At 37.9% G+C, this 23,538-nt stretch overlaps 2 long non-coding RNA genes across 3 annotated transcripts in view; one reads left to right on the top strand and one right to left on the bottom strand.

The window, feature by feature from the left end:
- The first annotated feature begins 6,067 nt into the window (after positions 1–6,067).
- LOC138365106 (uncharacterized) lies at positions 6,068–14,018 on the top strand. Its single transcript, XR_011228648.1, has 3 exons — positions 6,068–6,214; positions 9,182–9,298; positions 13,714–14,018. It is a non-coding gene; the product is annotated as an uncharacterized lncRNA (long non-coding RNA).
- Positions 14,019–18,485: 4,467 nt separating this feature from the next.
- Positions 18,486–23,538, bottom strand: part of LOC138365105 (uncharacterized) — a 7,739-nt gene continuing 2,686 nt past the window's right edge. For both annotated transcript variants that reach the window (XR_011228647.1, XR_011228646.1), the window contains 2 exons: positions 23,138–23,254; positions 18,486–18,793 (listed from right to left, as the gene is read on the bottom strand). This is a non-coding gene — a long non-coding RNA (uncharacterized lncRNA). The remainder of the gene's footprint in view (positions 18,794–23,137; positions 23,255–23,538) is intronic.

Genomic DNA, 23,538 nt, shown 5'->3' with positions numbered 1-23,538 from the left:
TATATATATATATATATATATATATATATGTCGTACCTAGTAGCCAGAACGCACTTCTCAGCCTACTATGCGAGGCCCGATTTGCCTAATAAGCCAAGTTTTCCTGAATTAATATATTTTCTCTAATTTTTTTCTTATGAAATGATAAAGCTACCCATTTCATTATGTATGAGGTCAATTTTTTTTATTGGAGTAAAAATTAACGTAGATATATGACCGAACCTAACCAACCCTACCTAACCTATCTTTATAGGTTAGGTTAGGTTAGGTAGCCGAAAAAGTTAGGTTAAGTTAGGTTAGGTAGGTTAGGTAGTCGAAAAACAATTCATTCATGAAAACTTGGCTTATTAGGCAAATCGGGCCTTGCATAGTAGGCTGAGAAGTGCGTTCTGGCTACTAGGTACGACATATATATATATATATATATATATATATATATATATATATATATATATATAAATAATAATGCAAAAAGGTGCTTAAAGTTTATGGATCTCTTGAAAAACACAACAATGGGAAACATTGATGAATGTCACAGACGGGTTCGATCATTGTTGCAAGTCAAACACTTCTTCGAATTCCTCTGAAGTTGGACTAGTGCCCAAGACGCAACAGGCATTTCCCCTCTGAATCGCAACACTGAGGCGCTGGAACAAGAAACTTTTCGCTCTCTGGTCTTTTGTAGCGCTGATCAATTTGTCCCCCAATTCCTTCAGGAACTTCAATGCACATTTTCCCCACGAACCGAGGGTCTCCGAGCCGATCGGAACAAAGCTGTAGCAGTGTGCTAGACCTCTGTATTTAATAATTTTCTGCGATTCCCTGAAAGAAGCAGCACCACCGCTTTCACGTGTGCTGTAGTGGAGGTAGGTACTGGCCAGTGTGGCAGCGCACGTGTAGTCCCATACCACTTGCTTACCATCCTTCCAGGGTAGCAAGGTGACCCCATCTGGGCGCTTCTGAGGGTCGTTAGGTCTGGATAAGTGTGGTTCTCTTTGTGCCGGGCAGCGGGCTGTGGCGAGGCTCCTCTTGATGATGTCGTTGACTTCTTCATGTCTTGCGATTTTACCCTGTGATTTACGACATACCAGACCATGACGACCATATTGGTCTGCCATCGCAGTTCTGCAGATGCACCTATGTTCGGTGAGGATCGGGGCGGCAAGGCAAAGGGCAACTCCAATGCGGAGAGCGTCATGACTGAGGTGAGTTCCCAGGGCTGCATTGGGCACAGCAAATAAAAAATCCCCGGCGTGGGGTGCTGTTACCGCTTGGAGGCGGGCTTTGTTTTCAGCATCAGCGTTGTCAATCATTGCTGTGACAGTCTTTTCCATTATGGGGCTATCCCAGTGGGCCTGCTTGTGGTCTTTTGGGACTTGTGGTCGGGGTTGAGGGTGTGCAATGGTGTCCCATTGTCTGGCTGCTTCGATGAACGTTTGATCATGAGTTCCCGCTGTCTCTCTCATACGCTCTGGTAGGATCTGCCCTACCAATTCGTTGGCTGCTGTACATGAGGATAAGAATGCTGGAAGTGCTACCTCAGTTGCCTTTCGTATGCCTATCCCTCCAAATCTCACTGGGAGTGTTGCTTGGTCCCACTGACTGTCATCTAAATCTAGGTTGAGCGCCTTCCTGAATATTGACCTGAGGAGCTCATCATATTGATTTAGAAGTGGGTTGCCAAAAGTTGGTGCACACCTTAAGAAGTGTGTTAGCCTGGGCAAGGTAAGGCACTTTGTGAGAAGGTAGAGGGCATCGTGGGAGTCCAAGTCCCCAATTCTCTCTTCCATCCTCTTTAGGTCTCTAAACTTTTCGTCAAGGACTGCAGCAATGGCATTGTGGCCCAGAGGTGCTCCGAGTAGCGTGCTGTCGGTAGGTTTAACGACTGAGGCTTCTGGTAGAACTGATTTCACTGCTCTAATGATTACTTCACTAGATGCAATAATTTCGCACTTGGAGGGGTTAAGAACGAGACCCATGGACTCCCCCCGTGTCTTCACCAGCTGTAGGTCTTCTAGCAGGGAATCTTGTGTGCCTGCCAGAGTGCCATCATCCAGGAACCAGATGTTGAGCTCGCTGGACAGTCTGGTTGTAATTTCTCGAACCGCTATGCAAAAGAGGAACGGTGCAAGTGGGTCACCCTGTTGAATTCCCTCTGCTGAGGTGACTTCATGTTTGCCAAACAGGAGGGTTGAGTCTTTGCTGTAGCCTGCTGACACAAACGGGAGAATGCTTGGGCAATGTTCCTGGACTGCAGTGAGAATTGCTTCCCTTTTGACCGAGTTGAAAGCGTTTTTAAAATCTAATTTTACTACTGCCTGGTCTTCAGTAAGAGAGCTAATGTAGGCTCGTGCAGCATGAGCCGCTGCTTCACAGCCTTGGGGGACTCCAAACCCCAGCTGGTTGGGTTGCAGCATGGTGGCTGCTTCCGTTCGGATACTTCTGACAGCAGCCCTTGCAACTAGGCGTTGAAGGGTATTACCAACGGCAATGGGTCTGATCCTTTCCCCCTTCTTTTTAAGGGCACATAGGGAAGCACCAAAGAAGAATGGTTTGATTTCATCAGGGATTAACCCGGCGAGGCAGTTGTTGACAAACGATGTGATTTCTGTCAGGAGCGCTTCTGCAGCTGGGCCAAGAACAGGGTTCACCATTTCCTTCACATGTTGAGGTCTTACCCCTGTGTAGCCTCCTGAGGAGCCCGGGGGAAATGAAACGATAGCTTTATAAACCTATATATATATATATATATATATATATATATATATATATATATATATATATATATATATATATATATATATATATATATATATTATATATATATATATATATATATATATATATATATATATATATATATATATATATATATATATATGTCGTACCTAGTAGCCAGAACGCACTTCTCAGCCTACTATGCAAGGCTCGATTTGCCTAATAAGCCAAGTTTTCCCGAATTAATATATTTTCTCTAATTTTTTTCTTATGAAATGATAAAGCTACCCATTTCATTACGTATGAGGTCAATTTGTTTTTATTGGAGTTAAAATTAACGTAGATATATGACCAAACCTAACCAACCCTACCTAACCTAACCTAACCTATCTTTATAGGTTAGGTTAGGTTAGGTAGCCGAAAACGTTAGGTTAGGTTAGGTTAGGTAGGTTAGGTAGTCGAAAAACAATGAATTCATGAAAACTTGGCTTATTAGGCAAATCGGGCCTTGCATAGTAGGCTGAGAAGTGCGTTCTGGCTACTAGGTACGACATATATATATATATATATATATATATATATATATATATATATATATATATATATATTATATATATATATATATATATATATATATATATATATATATATATATATATATAAAATAGTATATATATATATATATATATATATATATATATATATATATATATATATATATATATATATATATATATATATATATATATATATATATATATATATATATATATATATATATATATATATATATATATATGTCGTACCTAATAGCCAGAACGCACTTCTCAGCCTACTATTCAAGGCCCGATTTGCCTAATAAGCCAAGTTTTCATGAATTAATGTTTTTTCGTCTACCTAACCTACCTAACCTAACCTAACCTAGCTTTTTTTGGCTACCTAACCTAACCTTACCTATATATATAGGTTAGGTTAGGTTAGGTAGGGTTGGTTAGGTTCGGTCATATATCTACGTTAATTTTAACTCCAATAAAAAAAAATTGACCTCATACATAGAGAAAAGGGTTGCTTTATCATTTCATAAGAAAAAAATTATAGTAAATATATTAATTCAGGAAAACTTGGCTTATTAGGCAAATCGGGCCTTGAATAGTAGGCTGAGAAGTGAGTTCTGGCTACTAGGTACGACATATATATATATATATATATATATATATATATATATATATATATATATATATATATATATATATGTCGTACCTAGTAGCCAGAACGCACTTCTCAGCCTACTATGCAAAGCCCGATTTGCCTATTAAGCCAAGTTTTCATGAATTAATTGTTTTTCGACTACCTAACCTACCTAACCTAACCTAACCTAGCTTTTTCGGCTACCTAACCTAATCTAACCTATAAAGATAGGTTAGGTTAGGTTAGGTAGGGTTGGTTAGGTTCGGTCATAGATCTACGTTACTTTTAACTCCAATAACAAAAAATTGACCTCATACATAATGAAATGGGTAGCTTTATCATTTCATAAGAAAAAAATTAGAGAAAATATATTAATTCATGAAAACTTGGCTTATTAGGCAAATCGGGCCTTGAATAGTAGGCTGAGAAGTGAGTTCTGGCTACTAGGTACGACATATATATATATATATATATATATATATATATATATATATATATATATATATATATATATATATATATATATATATATATATATATATATATATATATATATATATATATATATATATACAACCTGTCCTCTTAAAAAGAACGTCAACATTTGCCGTTTGACTCTACGGCTGTTTTTGGACGTTATTTTGTGTAAAACAACGTCTATTTTCGCTTCCATGGACTATCTCTTGTTATACAATGAAATACCACACTCTTATTATTCTATAACTCACTGACTATGCTCTGATATTTGTTCTTCAAGTAAAAATATATATATTTTTGCCTTAATTAGGCCATAATCCAGAAAATTCCAGCCTATCGATCTTTATATTTAGGAAAACATCTAATAAATTTGGAAATGAATTTTTCGTTCGCCGACAGTTGCCTGTTACTATTTAACCCTCTATGCTGTAATGTCGCTGGTCATTGTGACTTTCCCAGGATTTATATATGTTTTGTAGTAGCATTTAGTCAGACTACAGTAATTTAACTAATGGGAAACCTCTATAGTTGTCGTAAATTAATAATAATCATTTATCAAATAATAAATTAGCAAACATATGCAACATTTTATGTTACGACTTTTCGGGTAGGCCATTCTGTTTGTTTACAACCCCAATGGTTCAAAATACACAATACTTTTAATATATAAGTGACTAAGTATGCTCTAATATATGGTCCTCAATGAAAATTATAGTTTTTTTTTGTTAATTTGTCCATAATGAATAAGATTCCTTACTGTTGATCTTTATATTAAGAAAAACATCTAAACAAATTGGTATTGTGTTTTCGTTCAGATAAAGTTTCCAGATACTATTTCCTAGTTATCAATTAATGTAGGTGGTTATTTTAATTCGCGGCTACCAGGGGCTTTCTCCCATTATACAATATAAATGTACTCACTAACTATTCTCTGGTATCTGTTCTTCAAGTAAAATTACCTATTTTTTTGTTTAATTAGTCCATAATTCATAAAATTCCTTCAGGTCGATCTTTATATTTAGAAAAACATCTAATCAATTTGGAATTTAATTTTTCGTTCACCAACAGTTACCAGCTACTATTTCATTGTTATATTTTATGTCGCTGGTCATTACAATTTTCCAAGAATTTAAACAGCTAAACAGCAAGTAGCATCTTGTTAGAGTACAGGAATTTACCTATGGAGAACCTCGATAGCTGCCGAAAATTATTAATGATTATATATGTAATTTAAAATAATGAATTATATACCATTTCTTATGTTACGTCTTTGGCGGGTAGGCGGTTCTGCGGGTTTACAACCGAATTGTTTAAAAATCACACTATTTTAAATGTATGAGTCACTAGTATGCTCTGATATATGTTCTGCAATGAAAATAAAGATTGTTTTGTTGTTAATTACTCCATAAATGTGTAATGTGTTAATTCAGTCTAAAATCTTTTTGCAACGTTTATATGCGATATACGTAGCTGGAAACTACCTAATATTTAAAAATAATAGTTACAACATTCTATTAATATATAATGTTGAAATAAATATCACACAAAGTCTGTATATCTGTTTTTAGATGTCTTATAAATCTTCTTTTAAAATAGTATAAATGATTTTTATGAACCTTGAGTAAAAATTATGTTAATTATTATTAATCTAATTGTTATTATTTTAAGTAAAAGAATTGCAAGTATTCGCATAACCACGGGATCTCTGTTTGTGTATGAATGCACGGATTTGTTTTTGTTATGAGAGGGACGCCTTAGAAAGCATGGTGTAGGCCACCTGTGGCTCGCATCCGATCCCACGATCGTCGTCGCCCCTAAATCAACACAACAGGTATTTAGTATTTACGATTATAATAAGTAATATTTCTTTTATAATAATATTGCAGCAGGTGGTGTAGTGGTAGGACACTCGCCTGGCGTTCCGCGAGCGCTATGTCATGGGTTTGTATCCTGGCCGGGGAGGATTTACTGGGCGCAATTCCTTAACTGTAGCCTCTGTTTAACGCAACAGTAAAATGTGTACTTGGATGAAAAAACGATTCCTCGCGGCGGGGATCGTATTCCAGGGACCTGCCCGAAACGCTACTCGTACTAGTGGCTGTACAAGAACGTAACAACTCTTGTATATATCTCAGGTTAGGGGCTAGGCATTTACACTCTTAGGTCAGCAAACTAGCTAGAAGGTTAGACTATTAGACTCCACTGGTCAATCGGGGCCCTGCATGACTCAGCTTATCCTAACCTAGCCCAGCTTAAACCATCTTAGCATAGTTCATTCTAGCTGTGCATAGTGCTTGCACAGCCTTGCTTATCCTAGTTTACCTCTTCCTAGCCTACCGTAGCCAAGCCTATCCCAGTATACCCTTACCTAGTCTTGCCTAGCCTAACCCTGCCTTGCTTTTAAACATGCCCAGTCCTTCCTACCCTAGCCAAGCCCTGACCAGCTTAGCCAAGCCAATCCCTGCCTAGATTTAGCATAGCCTTGCCTTTTTATTAATATATTGAGGGTACCACCTCTGGTTGAGTTTGTAGGAACCCTCCACTTATAGGGTTGAGGGTTCCATATATATATATATATATATATATATATATATATATATATATATATATATATATATATATATATATGTCGTACCTAGTAGCCAGAACGCACTTCTCGGCCTACTATGCAAGGCCTGATTTGCCTAATAAGCCAAGTTTTCCTGAATTATTATATTTTCTCAATTTTTTTTCTTATGAGATGATAAAGCTACCCATTTCATTATGTATGAGGTCAATATTTTTTTATTGGAGTTAAAATTAACGTAGATATATGACCAAACCTAACCAACCCTACCTAACCTAACCTAACCTATCTTTAGGTTAGGTTAGGTTAGGTAGCTGAAAAAGTTAGGTTACGTTTGGTTAGGTAGGTTAGGTAGTCGAAAAACAATTAATTCATGAAAACTTGGCTTATTAGGCAAATCCTGCCTTGCATAGTAGGCAGAGAAGTGCGTTCTGGCTATTAGGTACGACATATATATATATATATATATATATATATATATATATATATATATATATATATATATATATATATATATATATATATGTATATATATATATATATATATATAATATAAATAATGTGTGTGTAAACATGCCACGTGTGTGTAAATCACAAAAATTAACACTTGATGAAAAATGTGACAGTGTCAGACCACGGAGGAAGAATTGAAACAGGAATTTCCTTAAGTACTTTCATATATTAATACATCTTCAGAAGGAATAATTTTTTATATAAATTAAATAAAAAAAAAATCATTCCTCCATCGTCTGACACTTATATATATATATATATAATGTGTGTGTGTGTGTGTACTCACCTAGTTGTGCTTGCGGTGGTTGAGCTCTGGCTCTTTGTCCCGTATGTATGTATTCATATATATATATATATATATATATATATATATATATATATATATATATATATATATATATATATATATATATATATATATATATGCGAACAAGCCTGAATGGTCCCCAGGACAATATGCAACTGAAAACTCACACCCCAGAAGTGACTCGAACCCATACTGCCAGGAGCAACGCAACTGGTATGTACAGGGACGCCTTAATCCGCTTGACCATCACGACCAGACATAAGGAAGTGATAGCCGAGGCTATTTGACCCACTTCCCCGCTGGCACTCAGATGGTAATCTTGGGCATAGCATTTTATCAAATCACCTCATTTTTGGGGCAACACGTGAGGAACACAAATGCGAACAAGCCTGAATGATCCCCAGGACAATATGCAACTGAAAACTCACACCCCAGAAGTGACTCGAACCCAATACTGCCAGGAGCAACGCAACTCGTATGTACAGGGACGCCTTAATCCGCTTGACCATCACGACCAGACATAAGGAAGTGATAGCCGAGGCTATTTGACCCACTTCCCCGCTGGCACTCGGATGGTAATCTTGGGCATAGCATATTGGTTCCAGTCACTTCTGGGGTGTGAGTTTTCAGTTATATATATATATATATATATATATATATATATATATATATATATATATATATATATATATATATATATATATATATATATATGTTAATATTATATATCCTGCCTGAAATGCTGCGTGTACTAGTGGCTTTACAAGATTTTGTGGTTATTCTCTATATCTGGTTCACCTAACAGTAAATAAGTACCTGGGAGTTAGACAGCTGCTATGGGCTGCTTCCTAGGGATGTGTGTGTGTGTTTGTATTCATGTTGAATTTTACAAAGTAGGAAGAGATGTTTGTAAAAAAAAAAATCAAATATTTTTGAAAGTATAAGTAGATTTGATATTTTTCTCTAATTGTTTATTTCTGCTGTCTCGCCTCCTTTATAAAATGGCATCATTCTTGCTTTTTTAAGGATATCAGGAAAAGTAAGGCACTCCAGAGATTTGTTGACTCCTTCCTAGTGTTGCCTAGCCCAGCCCAGCCTAGACAAGGCAGGCTGGGCATCCTAGCCTCACGCAGCTTAGCCCCAACCTACATGTAGCATCCCAGTCCATCCTAAGTGATCATTACCTTACTGGCTGTGTTTTCTCTTCAGCCCTGAATGTAATGTGGTGGAACATAAGCAGATACATATCAGGTCTTAGAGAATCTGTAATTCATACATTTCTTAATAATGTCTCACAAATATTTAAATAATTAAAAAAAAATTGTATAATAACTTCATATTATTCTTGCAATTTATTTTTGCATTTTTTTTTATACAAAATTTACATTTTAAAAGATTACCTCTATTTTTAGATTGATGACTTGAAGACTACAGTGCCATCCACAGCAAATCATGGTCTTAAAATATCTCCTAGCAATGACGAGACCAATTTTCACAGAGATCAAATTTTTGCTAAGCAGTAGTCACAGGTAAATATATATTATATATATAATATTATATATATAATATTATATATATAAAATTAACTACTTCTTTGCTCAAAGCACCTTTAGACATTCTGAGAGTTGTGCTATTTTATTAAAAAATTAATTAGGCTATATTTTAATGTTTTGTAATGTTTTCATTACTTTTTTTGTTTTGAAATATAAATTGTTGAGTTTTGAAACATTTTGACATTAACTATACCTGAATATTTATAAACAAAAAAATACCAGAACTATGTCCTTGACAATTGCACTAAGAAGTCTTTGCCAAAATCAGGTGCTCAGTGCAGTAGTTAAAAACTTAAAAGTTGTACCATCTCTGGTGCAAGATTAGGGACCCATAGCCTCAGAGAAGAAAATAGAGAGTACTCAGAGAAGGCCTTGAATAATAGGCAGGCTGTTTGTCTGTGTTTCGACGGTAAGCTTGCTGACACCAAATGTAGTTACCTAAGTGTAGTTACAGGATTAGAGCTACGCTCGTGGTGTCCCGTCTACCCAGCACTCTTTGTCACATAATGCTTTGAAACTACTGACGGTCTTGGCCGCCACCACCTTCTCACTTAACTTGTTCCAACCGTGTACCACTCTGTATGCGAAAGGAAATTTTTTTATATTTCTTTGGCATCTTTGCTTAGTTAGTTTAAATCTATGACCTTTTGTTCTTGAAGTTCCAGGTCTCGGGAAATCTTCCCTATTGATTTTATCAATTCCTGTTACTATTTTGTACATAGTGATTTTATCACCTCTTTTTGTTGTCTTCTAGTTTTGGCATATTTAATGCCTCTGACCTCTCCACATAGCTCTTGCCCTTTAGTTCTGGGAGCCACTTAGTAGCATGTCTTTGCACCTTTTCCAGTTTGTTGATGTGCTTCTTAAGATATGGGCACCACACAACCGCTGCATATTATAGCCTTGGCCGAGCAAAACTCGTGAACAATTTCTTTAGTATTTCGCCATCCATGTATTTAAACAAAATTCTGGAGTTAGAAAGCGTGGCATAGGCTCCTCACACAACGTTCTTTATGTGGGCCTCAAGTGATAGTTTTCTATCTAGAATCAACCCTAGACCTCTTTCTTTTATCAGAATTATATAAAGATTTCTCACATAATTTGTAGGTTGTGTGGGATCTATGTTCTATTCCACATTCCATAACATGGCATTTATTCACATTAAATTTCATTTGCCAAGTGGTGCTCCATATACTTATTTTGTCCAGGTCTTCTTGAAGGGCATGACAATCATCTAAATTTCTTATCCATCCCATTATCTTAGCATCATCAGCAAACATGTTTATATAATTCTGTATTCCAACTGGTAGATCATTTATGTAGACAATGAACATTTCTGGTGCATGTACTGTGGTACTCCACTTGTGACACTTCTCCAGTCCGATTGCCTCTGATTACTGCCCTCATTTTTCTATCAGTCAGAAAATTTTTCAGCCATGTTAGAAGCTTACCTGTCACCCATCCAAAATTTTCTAGTTTCCAGAACAACCTCTTATGTGGAACTCTGTCGAAAGCCTTTTTTATGTCTAGATAGATGCAGTCGACCCAACTACCTTTTTCCTTTAAAATCTCTGTGGCTCAATCATAGAAACTGAGTAAATTCGATACACAGGATCTTCCAGATCGAAAACAATACTGTCTGTGTGATATTATATAATTTCTCTCAAGGTGTTCTACCCATTTAGTTTTTATTATTTTTTTGTGTTTTCAATCCTTTCACTGTTACACTTGTCAATGATTCAGGTCTATAACTGAGAGAGGTGGGGTCTTCCCTGTTGCCACTTTTGTAGATTGGAACTATGTTAGCCTTTTTTCCACATGTTTGCTATGACTCCTGTACACAGGGATGCCTGAAAGATCAGGTGAAGTGGAAGGCTGAGCTCAGATGCACATTCTCTCAGAACCCATGGTGAAACTCCATCTGGACCAACTGCTTTGTTCTTACTTAGCTACTTTAGCATATTTTCCACTTCATCTCTAGACACCTCTATACGCTCTATGATGTTCTCAGAAATTCTTATTGTGTCTGGTTCTCTTAAGATTTCATTTTGTATAAACACACTTTGGAACTTTTGGTTTAATGTTTCAGACATTGCATTATCATTTTCTGTGAATCTGTTTCCTATTTTCAACCTCTGGATATTATCCTTTACCTGCAATTTGTTGTTTATGAATTTGTAGAATAGGCCCAGTTCTGTTTTACATTTATCCATTATCCCTTTTTAAAAATTTCTTTCTGCCTCTTCCCTTACTGCTGTATAGTTGTTTCTTGCATCTTTGTATCGCTGGTATGATTGGGGGTTTGGCTTCTTTCTATTTTGATACCTGCTTGATGGGGTTCTGCTCTTCTACCCCCCAAGCCCGGCCCGAGGCCAGGCTCGACTTGTGAGAGTTTGGTCCACCAGGCTGTTGCTTGGAGCGGCCCGCAGGGCCACATACCCACAACATCCCGGCTGATCCGGAACTTCTCTTAGAAAACAGTCCAGTTTTCTCCTGAAGATGTCCACGGTTGTTCCGGCAGGAACAACCGTGCAACCGTGCTCTGAAGGGGAAAGTGAATACTGAGCAGTACTCGAGACAGGACAACATAAGTGACTTGAAGAGTACAACCATTGTGATGGGATCCCTGGATTTGAAAGTTCTCATAATCCATCCGATCATTTTTCTGGCCGACGCAATATTTGCTTGGTTATGCTCCCTAAACGTTAGATCGTCGGACATCATTATTCCCAAATCCTTGACATGCTGTTTTTCTACTATGGGAAGATTCGATTGTGTTTTGCACCCTGTATTATGTTTCAGATCCTCATTTTTGCCGTACCTGAGTACCTGAAATTTATCATTTTTAAACATCATGTTATTTTCTGCTGCCCAATCGAAAACTTTGTTGACATCTGCTTGTAGTTTTTCAATGTCTTTCATTCCATTTTTGTGTCTTTTGGTCTGTGGCCCTCTCTCAATTTCTGTTGAACCAATCCTGTTTTCTGGCCCTGCATCTCTGTTTTGGTATGAATGTTTGTGTGCCTTCATTGTATATTTTGCAAAATTTGGCATACATTTAATTTACTTCCCTGTCTAGCAACAAGTCTGCCTAATTACTAATTAAAAAAAAATTTGAAGTTCCCCATAGTGACCTCTCTCTCTTGAAATCAAGTTTATCAACTGTTTCAATGTCCCCATTTTCTGTGTGTGTGTGTTTGGAGGCTAAGCTTGCTGACACCATGTGTGTGTGTGTGTTTGGAGGCTAAGCTTGCTGATACCATGTGTGTGTGTGTGTGTGTGTGTTTGGAGGCTAAGCTTGCTGATACCATGTGTGTGTGTGTGTTTGGAGGCTAAGCTTGCTGATACCATGTGTGTGTGTGTGTTTAGAGGCTAAGCTTGATGATACCATGTGTGTATTTGGAGGCTAAGTTTGCTGATACCATATGTGTGTGTGTGTTTGGAGGCTAAGCTTGCTGATACCATGTGTGTGTGTGTGTTTAGAGGCTAAGCTTGATGATACCATGTGTGTATTTGGAGGCTAAGCTTGCTGATACCATGTGTGTGTGTGTTTGGAGGCTAAGCTTGCTGATACCATGTATGTGTGTGTGTTTAGAGGCTAAGCTTGCTGATACCATGTGTGTGTGTGTGTTTAGAGGCTAAGCTTGATGATACCATGTGTGTATTTGGAGGCTAAGCTTGCTGATACCATGTGTGTGTGTGTTTGGAGGCTAAGCTTGCTGATACCATGTATGTGTGTGTGTGTGTGTGTGTGTTTGGAGGCTAAGCTTGCTGATACCATGTATGTGTGTGTGTGTGTGTGTGTGTGTGTGTTTGGAGGCTAAGCTTGCTGATACCGTTTATGTGTGTGTGTGTGTGTTTAGAGGCTAAGCTTGATGATACCATGTGTGTATTTGGAGGCTAAGCTTGCTGATACCATGTGTGTGTGTGTGTTTGGAGGCTACGTTTGCTGATACCATGTGTGTGTGTGTGTTTAGAGGCTAAGCTTGATGATACCATGTGTGTATTTGGAGGCTAAGTTTGCTGATACCATGTGTGTGTGTGTGTTTGGAGGCTAAGTTTGCTAACACCGTGTGTGTACTCACCTGTTTAAATAATAATAGGGGTGTGTACCACCTCTGGTGCAATTGTAGGGACCCACAGCCTTGAAGAAAATAGAGTATTCAGAGAAGACCTTGTGGATTCTCACTGAACACTAATCTTTTCTTCTCCTATCACCCTTCTTATTTTGTTTTATGCTGTATTCTATTATATATCATATAAATACATAGCCAAATGGCAATATTTATTATGTCTATACAAAAAGAAGACATCCACTTTATTTTTTTTCTCTCCTTTGTTTCTATGTGGATTTTGTTGTGACTAATGATCCTCCTCCTTCCCATCAACAGGTCTTCCTCACTGGGCTTGCTCGGCTTTTGTGTTACTGTGAGGGTGCCATCATCGTTTACCCTTCAAGACTGACTCATGCTGGCATTGCATTTGTGGACTTCCCTTCACAGTAAACAGTCCTCCATATGGTGATTGTCCAGGGCAAGCAGGGTGTGACTGCCATCTTGGAGAAGCAGGGTCTTTTAATATGAAGAATCTTCCGTCTTCTCTACTTACGCCAGCTTGTGCCGGCCTTGCATTCTTGTTACTTCATGGCCCTTGGGCCTTTTTTATTTATTTTACATAATAAATTTTTTTATTAATACCCGTGTTTCACAAGAGATCCTTAACATTTTAAGCACCAATTGTATTGACTAATGTACGTCTTGTAACCTTTTAGACATAAATAGACAAGACATAGATAAATGAGTGAATAATACTGAGTGACTAGGTTAGGGCGAGGAACATAGTACAGTGTCTGGCTTTGGAAGAATGCCTACTGTTTTAGAAACCTTATTGCCATGATCATAATCGTAATTAACACGGAAGAAGACTCACTATCACTTCAAGTTGATCTAAATAGGGTTTTGAAATGGTCAAAAGATTGACAGATGCAGTTTAATGCTGATAAATGTAAAGTTTTGAGACTAGGTAATGATGATAGTTACAAGATACGAGCTAGATGGTGTTGAGATTGCGAAGTCGGATTGTGAAAGGGATCTGGGAGTTATGATTAGTAAGAATTTAAAACAAAAGGATCAATGCATGAATGCTCGTAATAAGGCAAATAGGACACTGGGATTTATTAATCGAAGTGTTAGTAACAAGACACCTGGTGTGGTTCTTCAGCTATATCTTGCTCTGGTTAGGCCCCATTTACATTATGCAGTTCAGTTTTGGTCGCCATATTATAGAATGAATATAAATTCACTTGAACGTGTCTAGAGTAGGGTGACTAAGTTAATTCCCCAAAATAGAAATCTTTTATATGAAGAAAGATTAACAAAGCTTAAATTGCATTCACTGGAAAAGCGAAGAGTTAGGGGTGATATGATAGAGGTTTACAAGTGGATGAATGGACATAACAAAGGGGATATTAGTAGGGTATTAAAAGTATCAACACATGACAGAACACAAAACAATGGGTATAAATTGGATAAGTTTAGATTTAGGAAAGACTTGGGTAAATACTGGTTTGACAACAGGGTTGTTGATTTGTGGAACCAATTACCGCGTAACGTGGTGGAGGTGGGGTCCCTCGATTGTTTCAAACGTGGGTTGGACATGTATATGAGTGGGTTTGGGTGGTTATAGATAGGAGCTGCCTCGTATGGGCCAATAGGCCTTCTGCAGTTACCTTTATTCTTATGCTCTTAATTCACTATGCTTGCCAGTGAAACTCCTTTTCAGAAAATCGCTGGACCATGGAATAGTTCCCCTAGTAATAGTTGAAGGTGATGTAGTGATCGAGTAATCCATATACTCCATTATCTCATCATCATAATGGCATAACTAATTACACAAGCATTAATCCTATCCCTATTTACAGGTAACGGTTTTCCACCCTTCTATATCTCACTGTGAGGTGTCGTCACCGTACATAAGCAAGCGACTTGAGAATAGCACATTACGGGCTATTCATGCCCGTGCCACCTCTTGGGTGGCTTAATCTTTATAAATAAATCAGAATAGCACACACCACACGGGAGACATCTCCCGTCACGCAGGGTGCAGTCGCACCTCCACAGATCTCCAGTATCAGCTCTTGATACTGGTAATGGCTCAAAAGGGCCACCACTTACGGGGTATTCATGCCCGTGTCACCTCTTGAGTGGCTTAATCTTCATCAATCAATCGAATAGCACACAGTACAATCTCCAGTCAAGAATGTAGCACTCGGCGTGTACAGTTCTAATCGACCCAAGACGCTACAGCCTCGACACAGAGCAGACAGCAGACTACGACCGTTGTTCAGGTCCATGTAAACTACATCTACCCGAAGTCCTTGGTCTGAATAGCCAGTTACCAGTTACAGGAGATACTTTTTCACCCACAGCGTTATTAACTCATGGAACCGCCTACCCACCGAAGCGGTACGTGGCAAAACGATGCTGATTTTCAAAATATACCTGGAAAAGATCATTCCTCCCTACACCTGGGGGGTACCTTCGTTAAAGTAAAAAGGTATACAGAAATAACAAAGAAAATAGATATGAATACTATTACCTTCGATGTTAGTAGTAGTTGTGCAAGTGAGGAGAAAGAAAAAATATTACGGAGTTCATGGATGAAAGTAGATTGATAATATTATCTTGGAACGTTAATGGATTAAAAACTAGAGCGGTGGATGTACACTATTATACTCTTAGAGAGAATATTAACATAGCAGCACTCCAGGAAACTGGGGATAGGGATGGTAACAATCTGAACATGAAGATGAACATGTTGAACATGAAGATGTTCAACTGCTGGGCGAGCCCTCTCCTCATCTGAGGGAAGGGAGGTTAGATTATGCTTGTTTGATAAATGCTGAGGGCATAGAGGAGAATTGTCTTACTGTGGATGAAATGCTAAGAGATTTTGCATTACAAATACAGCTTAAACTAGATAAAAAGCATGCCTGCCTTCAGAGGAAAAGCTTAAAGTTTAATAAGGGAGAATTAAGGGGTCTTGTTGGTCATATTAAGTCTTGGTATGATACTTATAAGCCAGACTCGGCAGAAGCATTTTATTAAGATTTAATTAAAGAGGTAGATGTATTTAATGCAACATTGAACCGGAAAACATCTGGTATAGAAAAGCATCCCCCCATAAAAGTGTGCGGAGAAGAGAAAGGAAATTTGGAGCAAGTATTGGCAGGAGTTTGCAGAGAAAGTTAGGAATAACAAACTTGAAGGAAGTCTGGCAAGACATAAATGAAATAAGGGGTAAAAAGCAAAATTTTGTTGCACATCCTGACCAGTAAGGAATTGCAAAAGGTCTCGTAAATAAATGGGCGGAAGCTGCCAAACTTAGTTCATTTAATTACCCGCTGTAACGAGAGAGTCGTTTGATTCTTGGAAAGATCTAAGAAAGGATTTTATACTTACAGCAGGTAACAGTGATGATGTCACTTGCACAGGTATTACCAGAGAAGAACTAATAACGGCGATTAAAGTTGGGAAATCTACCGCCCCCTGGGGAGGATGGAGTAACTTATGAAATACTTAATGAACTTGCCATTATGACGAAAAGCCCGCTGTTAGACCTCTTTAATATTAGTTATAAAGAGGGCAGAATTCCCAGTAAATGAAAAAGAACTATGATCATCCTTATCCCTAAAGCCAATGGAGAGTACAGACCTGTGTCTTTAACCTCGTGTTTTTGTAAAATGATGGAGAGGATCATTTTAAATAAACTTTTGTATATAATAGGTGATCAGCTGTCTAATAATTTTTCGGGTTCCTCAGAGGAAAAAGTACCTCTGACTGTATTATTAAATGTCTAGCTAATGGTAATGATTATTATAGAATTTTTATTGATTTATAAGGAGCTTTTGATAAAGCCAACAAAGAGGTTATTTTATATGAATTAGCTGGTCTTGGTGTTGAAGGGAGATTATTGCGCTGGATAGGGGATTATCTTCAGGAAAGGAAGGCTCAGGTGTGGTATCAAGGTTGTATGGTTCAAGGTATCAAGGTCAAGAACTCTGCACACCTCAGGGAGGAGTGTTGAGTCTCACCCTGTTTAATGTACTAATGAATAAGATAGCATCTGAGAAATACTCAAATTGGGTAACTCCAATCATATATGCTGATGATATTTTGTTTCAGGGCAAAGATATTTCAAAGATTCAAACAGTGTTGGACAATTTCGGAAACCAGTGTCACCACATGGGACTAGTGGTTAATGAAGACAAAACTAAAGTTTGAATGTAGAAGTCGGAGGCCCATTATATTGGAAATAAACGGTAAAAATATAGAGTTAATATATATAAATATTTAGGCATATATGTTGGATATACCTATGAGAGTTTGGAAACTGAGATGAACAGACTGTTGAGTCAATGTCGGAAGAGATTACAACCTCTGAAGGCCTTGGCATGCTGTGGAAAGGAGTGGGAGTCCAAGTGCTACGAATGATGTACTTGAGTACTGTAAGATTTCTTATTGATTATGCTGCACCTGTCATTTCTTGTTTTGGTAAAGGTAGGATGGGCAAGTTGGAGAAGATACAAAATGAAGCCGTTGGGGGTCGTTGTGAGCCGCTGCTACCTTAATTTTTGCCCACACTTGTCTTGCAGACGTTTCTCTTCCAATAGAGCTAGTGAACTCTAGTCAATGTCTTTCCCTTTGTAACTCATCTGCAATGTATGTACCTTTACCTGACTAGAAAATCTAATCTAAATCTATATCTAATCTATATGCTTAGATATATGCAAATGAGAGAGTAATAGAGCGAAACCTTTAAAATACTGAACAATTTGGAGGATATTGATTCATACAATTTCTTCAAAAGGTCAGATGTAACACGAACAAGGAGCAAAGGTTTCAAGCTCAACAAGCCACAGTGTAGGAGTGACAACAAATGCTTTTTAACCCATACGATTATGATCATGGCAATAAGGTTTCTAAAACAGTAGGCATTCTTCCAAAGCCAGACACAGAACTATGTTCCTCGCCCTAACCTAGTCACTCAGCATTATTCACTCATTTATCTATGTCTTGTCTATTTATGTCTTAAAGGTTACAAGACGTACATTAGTCAATACAATTGGTGCTTAAAATGTTAAGGATCTCTTGTGAAACACGAGTATTAATAAAAAAATTTATTATGTAAAATAAATAAAAAAGGCCCAAGGGCCATGAAGTAACAAGAATGCAAGGCCGGCACATGCTGGCGTAAGTAGAGAAGACGGAAGATTCTTCATATTAAAAGACCCTGCTTCTCCAAGATGGCAGTCACACCCTGCTTGCCCTGGACAATCACCATATGGAGAAGGACTGTTTACTGTGAAGGGAAGTCCACAAATGCAATGACAGCATGAGTCAGTCTTGAAGGGTAAACGATGATGGCACCCTCACAGTAACACAAAAGCCGAGCAAGCCCAGTGAGGAAGACCTGTTGATGGGAAGGAGGAGGATCATCAGTCACAACAAAATCCACATAGAAACGAAGGAGAGAAAAAAAATAAAGTGGATGTCTTCTTTTTGTATAGACATAATAAATATTGCCATTTGGCTATGTATTTATATGATATATAATAGAATACAGCATAAAACAAAATAAGAAGGGTGATAGGAGAAGAAAAGATTAGTGTTCAGTGAGAATCCACAAGGTCTTCTCTGAATACTCTATTTTCTTCAAGGCTGTGGGTCCCTACAATTGCACCAGACGTGGTACAAACCCCTATTATTATTTAAACAGGTGAGTACACACACGGTGTTAGCAAACTTAGCCTCCAAACACACACACACACACACATGGTATCAGCAAGCTTAGCCTCCAAACACACACACACACACATGGTATCAGCAAGCTTAGCCTCCAAACACACACACACACATGGTATCAGCAAGCTTAGCCTCCAAACACACACACACACATGGTATCAGCAAGCTTAGCCTCCAAACACACACACACACACACGGTATCAGCAAGCTTAGCCTCCAAACACACACACACACACATGGTATCAGCAAGCTTAGCCTCCAAATACACACATGGTATCATCAAGCTTAGCCTCTAAACACACACACACACACACAAACGGTATCAGCAAGCTTAGCCTCCAAACACACACACACACACACACACATGGTATCAGCAAGCTTAGCCTCCAAACACACACACACATGGTATCAGCAAGCTTAGCCTCCAAACACACACACACATGGTATCAGCAAGCTTAGCCTCCAAACACACACACACAGAAAATGGGGACATTGAAACAGTTGATAAACTTGATTTCAAGAGAGAGAGGTCACTATGGGGAACTTCAAATTTTTTTTAATAAGTAATTAGGCAGACTTGTTGCTAGACAGGGAAGTAAATTAAATGTATGCCAAATTTTGCAAAATATACAATGAAGGCACACAAACATTCATACCAAAACAGAGATGCAGGGCCAGAAAACAGGACTGGTTCAACAGAAATTGAGAGAGGGCCACAGACCAAAAGACACAAACATGGAATGAAAGACATTGAAAAACTACAAGCAGATGTCAACAAAGTTTTCGATTGGGCAGCAGAAAATAACATGATGTTTAACAGTGATAAATTTCAGGTACTCAGGTACGGCAAAAATGAGGATCTGAAACATAATACAGGGTACAAAACACAATCGAATCTTCCCATAGTAGAAAAACAGTATGTCAAGGATTTGGGAATAATGATGTCCGACGATCTAACGTTTAGGGAGCATAACCAAGCAAATATTGCGTCGGCCAGAAAAATGATCGGATGGATTATGAGAACTTTCAAATCCAGGGATCCCATCACAATGGTTGTACTCTTCAAGTCACTTATGTTGTCCCGTCTCGAGTACTGCTCAGTATTCACTTCCCCCTTCAGAGCAGGAGAGATTGCTGAAATAGAGGGAATACAGAGAACATGTACGGCACGCATAGACGAGATAAAACACCAAAATTATTGGGATCGTCTCAAAACTCTCCAAATGTACTCTCTAGAAAGGAGACGAGAGAGATACCAAATAATATACACATGGAAGATACTGGAGGGCCAGGTCCCAAATCTACACAGTAAAATAACAACGTACTGGAGTGAACGATATGGAAAAAAATGCAAGATTGAACCAGTGAAGAGCAGAGGTGCCACAGGCACAATCAGAGAGCACTGTATAAACATCAGAGGTCCGCGGTTGTTCAACGTCCTCCCAGCGACTATAAGAAATATTGCCGGAACAACCGTGGACATCTTCAGGAGAAAACTGGACTGTTTTCTAAGAGAAGTTCCGGATCAGCCGGGCTGTGGTGGGTATGTGGCCCTGCGGGCCGCTCCAAGCAACAGCCTGGTGGACCAAACTCTCACAAGTCGAGCCTGGCCTCGGGCCGGGCTTGGGGGGTAGAAGAGCAGAACCCCATCAAGCAGGTATCAAAATAGAAAGAAGCCAAACCCCCAATCATACCAGCGATACAAAGATGCGAGAAACAACTATACAGCAGTAAGGGAAGAGGCAGAAAGAAATTTTTAAAAAGGGATAATGGATAAATGTAAAACAGAACTGGGCCTATTCTACAAATTCATAAACAACAAATTGCAGGTAAAGGATAATATCCAGAGGTTGAAAATAGGAAACAGATTCACAGAAAATGATAATGCAATGTCTGAAACATTAAACCAAAAGTTCCAAAGTGTGTTTATACAAAATGAAATCTTAAGAGAACCAGACACAATAAGAATTTCTGAGAACATCATAGAGCGTATAGAGGTGTCTAGATTTAAACTAGAGATGAAGTGGAAAATATGCTAAAGTAGCTAAGTAAGAACAAAGCAGTTGGTCCAGATGGAGTTTCACCATGGGTTCTGAGAGAATGTGCATCTGAGCTCAGCCTTCCACTTCACCTGATCTTTCAGGCATCCCTGTGTACAGGAGTCATAGCAAACATGTGGAAAAAGGCTAACATAGTTCCAATCTACAAAAGTGGCAACAGGGAAGACCCCACCTCTCTCAGTTATAGACCTGAATCATTGACAAGTGTAACAGTGAAAAGATTGAAAAAAAAAATAATAAAAACTAAATGGGTAGAACACCTTGAGAGAAATTATATAATATCACACAGACAGTATTGTTTTCGATCTGGAAGATCCTGTGTATCGAATTTACTCAGTTTCTATGATTGAGCCACAGAGATTTTAAAGGAAAAAGGTAGTTGGGTCGACTGCATCTATCTAGACATAAAAAAGGCTTTCGACAGAGTTCCACATAAGAGGTTGTTCTGGAAACTAGAAAATTTTGGATGGGTGACAGGTAAGCTTCTAACATGGCTGAAAAATTTTCTGACTGATAGAAAAATGAGGGCAGTAATCAGAGGCAATCGGACTGGAGAAGTGTCACAAGTGGAGTACCACAGTACATGCACCAGAAATGTTCATTGTCTACATAAATGATCTACCAGTTGGAATACAGAATTATATAAACATGTTTGCTGATGATGCTAAGATAATGGGATGGATAAGAAATGTAGATGATTGTCATGCCCTTCAAGAAAACCTGGACAAAATAAATATATGGAGCACCACTTGGCAAATGAAATTTAATGTGAATAAATGCCATGTTATGGAATGTGGAATAGAACATAGATCCCACACAACCTACAAATTATGTGAGAAATCTTTATATAATTCTGATAAAAGAAAGAGGTCTAGGGTTGATTCTAGATAGAAAACTATCACTTGAGGCCCACATAAAGAACGTTGTGTGAGGAGCCTATGCCACGCTTTCTAACTCCAGAATTTTGTTTAAATACATGGATGGCGAAATACTAAAGAAATTGTTCACGAGTTTTGTTCGGCCAAGGCTAGAATATGCAGCGGTTGTGTGGTGCCCATATCTTAAGAAGCACATCAACAAACTGGAAAAGGTGCAAAGACATGCTACTAAGTGGCTCCCAGAACTAAAGGGCAAGAGCTATGTGGAGAGGTCAGAGGCATTATATATGCCAAAACTAGAAGACAACAAAAAGAGGTGATAAAATCACTATGTACAAAATAGTAACAGGAATTGATAAAATCGATAGGGAAGATTTCCCGAGACCTGGAACTTCAAGAACAAAAGGTCATAGATTTAAACTAACTAAACAAAGATGCCAAAGAAATATAAAAAAATTTCCTTTCGCATACAGAGTGGTACACAGTTGGAACAAGTTAAGTGAGAAGGTGGTGGCGGCCAAGACCGTCAGTAGTTTCAAAGCATTATGTGACAAAGAGTGCTGGGTAGACGGGACACCACGAGCGTAGCTCTAATCCTGTAACTACACTTAGGTAACTACATTTGGTGTCAGCAAGCTTACCGTCGAAACACAGACAAACAGCCTGCCTATTATTCAAGGCCTTCTCTGAGTACTCTCTATTTTCTTCTCTGAGGCTATGGGTCCCTAATCTTGCACCAGAGGTGGTACAACTTTTAAGTTTTTAACTACTGCACTGAGCACCTGATTTTGGCAAAGACTTCTTAGTGCAATTGTCAAGGACATAGTTCTGGTATTTTTTTGTTTATAAATATTCAGGTATAGTTAATGTCAAAATGTTTCAAAACTCAACAATTTATATTTCAAAACAAAAAAAGTAATGAAAACATTACAAAACATTAAAATATAGCCTAATTAATTTTTTAATAAAATAGCACAACTCTCAGAATGTCTAAAGGTGCTTTGAGCAAAGAAGTAGTTAATTTTATATATATAATATTATATATATAATATTATATATATAATATATATTTACCTGTGACTACTGCTTAGCAAAAATTTGATCTCTGTGAAAATTGGTCTCGTCATTGCTAGGAGATATTTTAAGACCATGATTTGCTGTGGATGGCACTGTAGTCTTCAAGTCATCAATCTAAAAATAGAGGTAATCTTTTAAAATGTAAATTTTGTATAAAAAAAAATGCAAAAATAAATTGCAAGAATAATATGAAGTTATTATACAATTTTTTTTTAATTATTTAAATATTTGTGAGACATTATTAAGAAATGTATGAAGTACAGATTCTCTAAGACCTGATATGTATCTGCTTATGTTCCACCACATTACATTCAGGGCTGAAGAGAAAACACAGCCAGTAAGGTAATGATCACTTAGGATGGACTGGGATGCTACATGTAGGTTGGGGCTAAGCTGCG

The sequence above is a fragment of the Procambarus clarkii genome, chromosome 15 (genome assembly GCF_040958095.1).
Source record: "Procambarus clarkii isolate CNS0578487 chromosome 15, FALCON_Pclarkii_2.0, whole genome shotgun sequence".
In the NCBI taxonomy this organism is placed as follows: domain Eukaryota; kingdom Metazoa; phylum Arthropoda; class Malacostraca; order Decapoda; family Cambaridae; genus Procambarus; species Procambarus clarkii.
The sequence above is the reverse complement of the archived record's forward strand: the minus strand, read 5'-3'. Positions and strand labels throughout refer to the sequence as shown.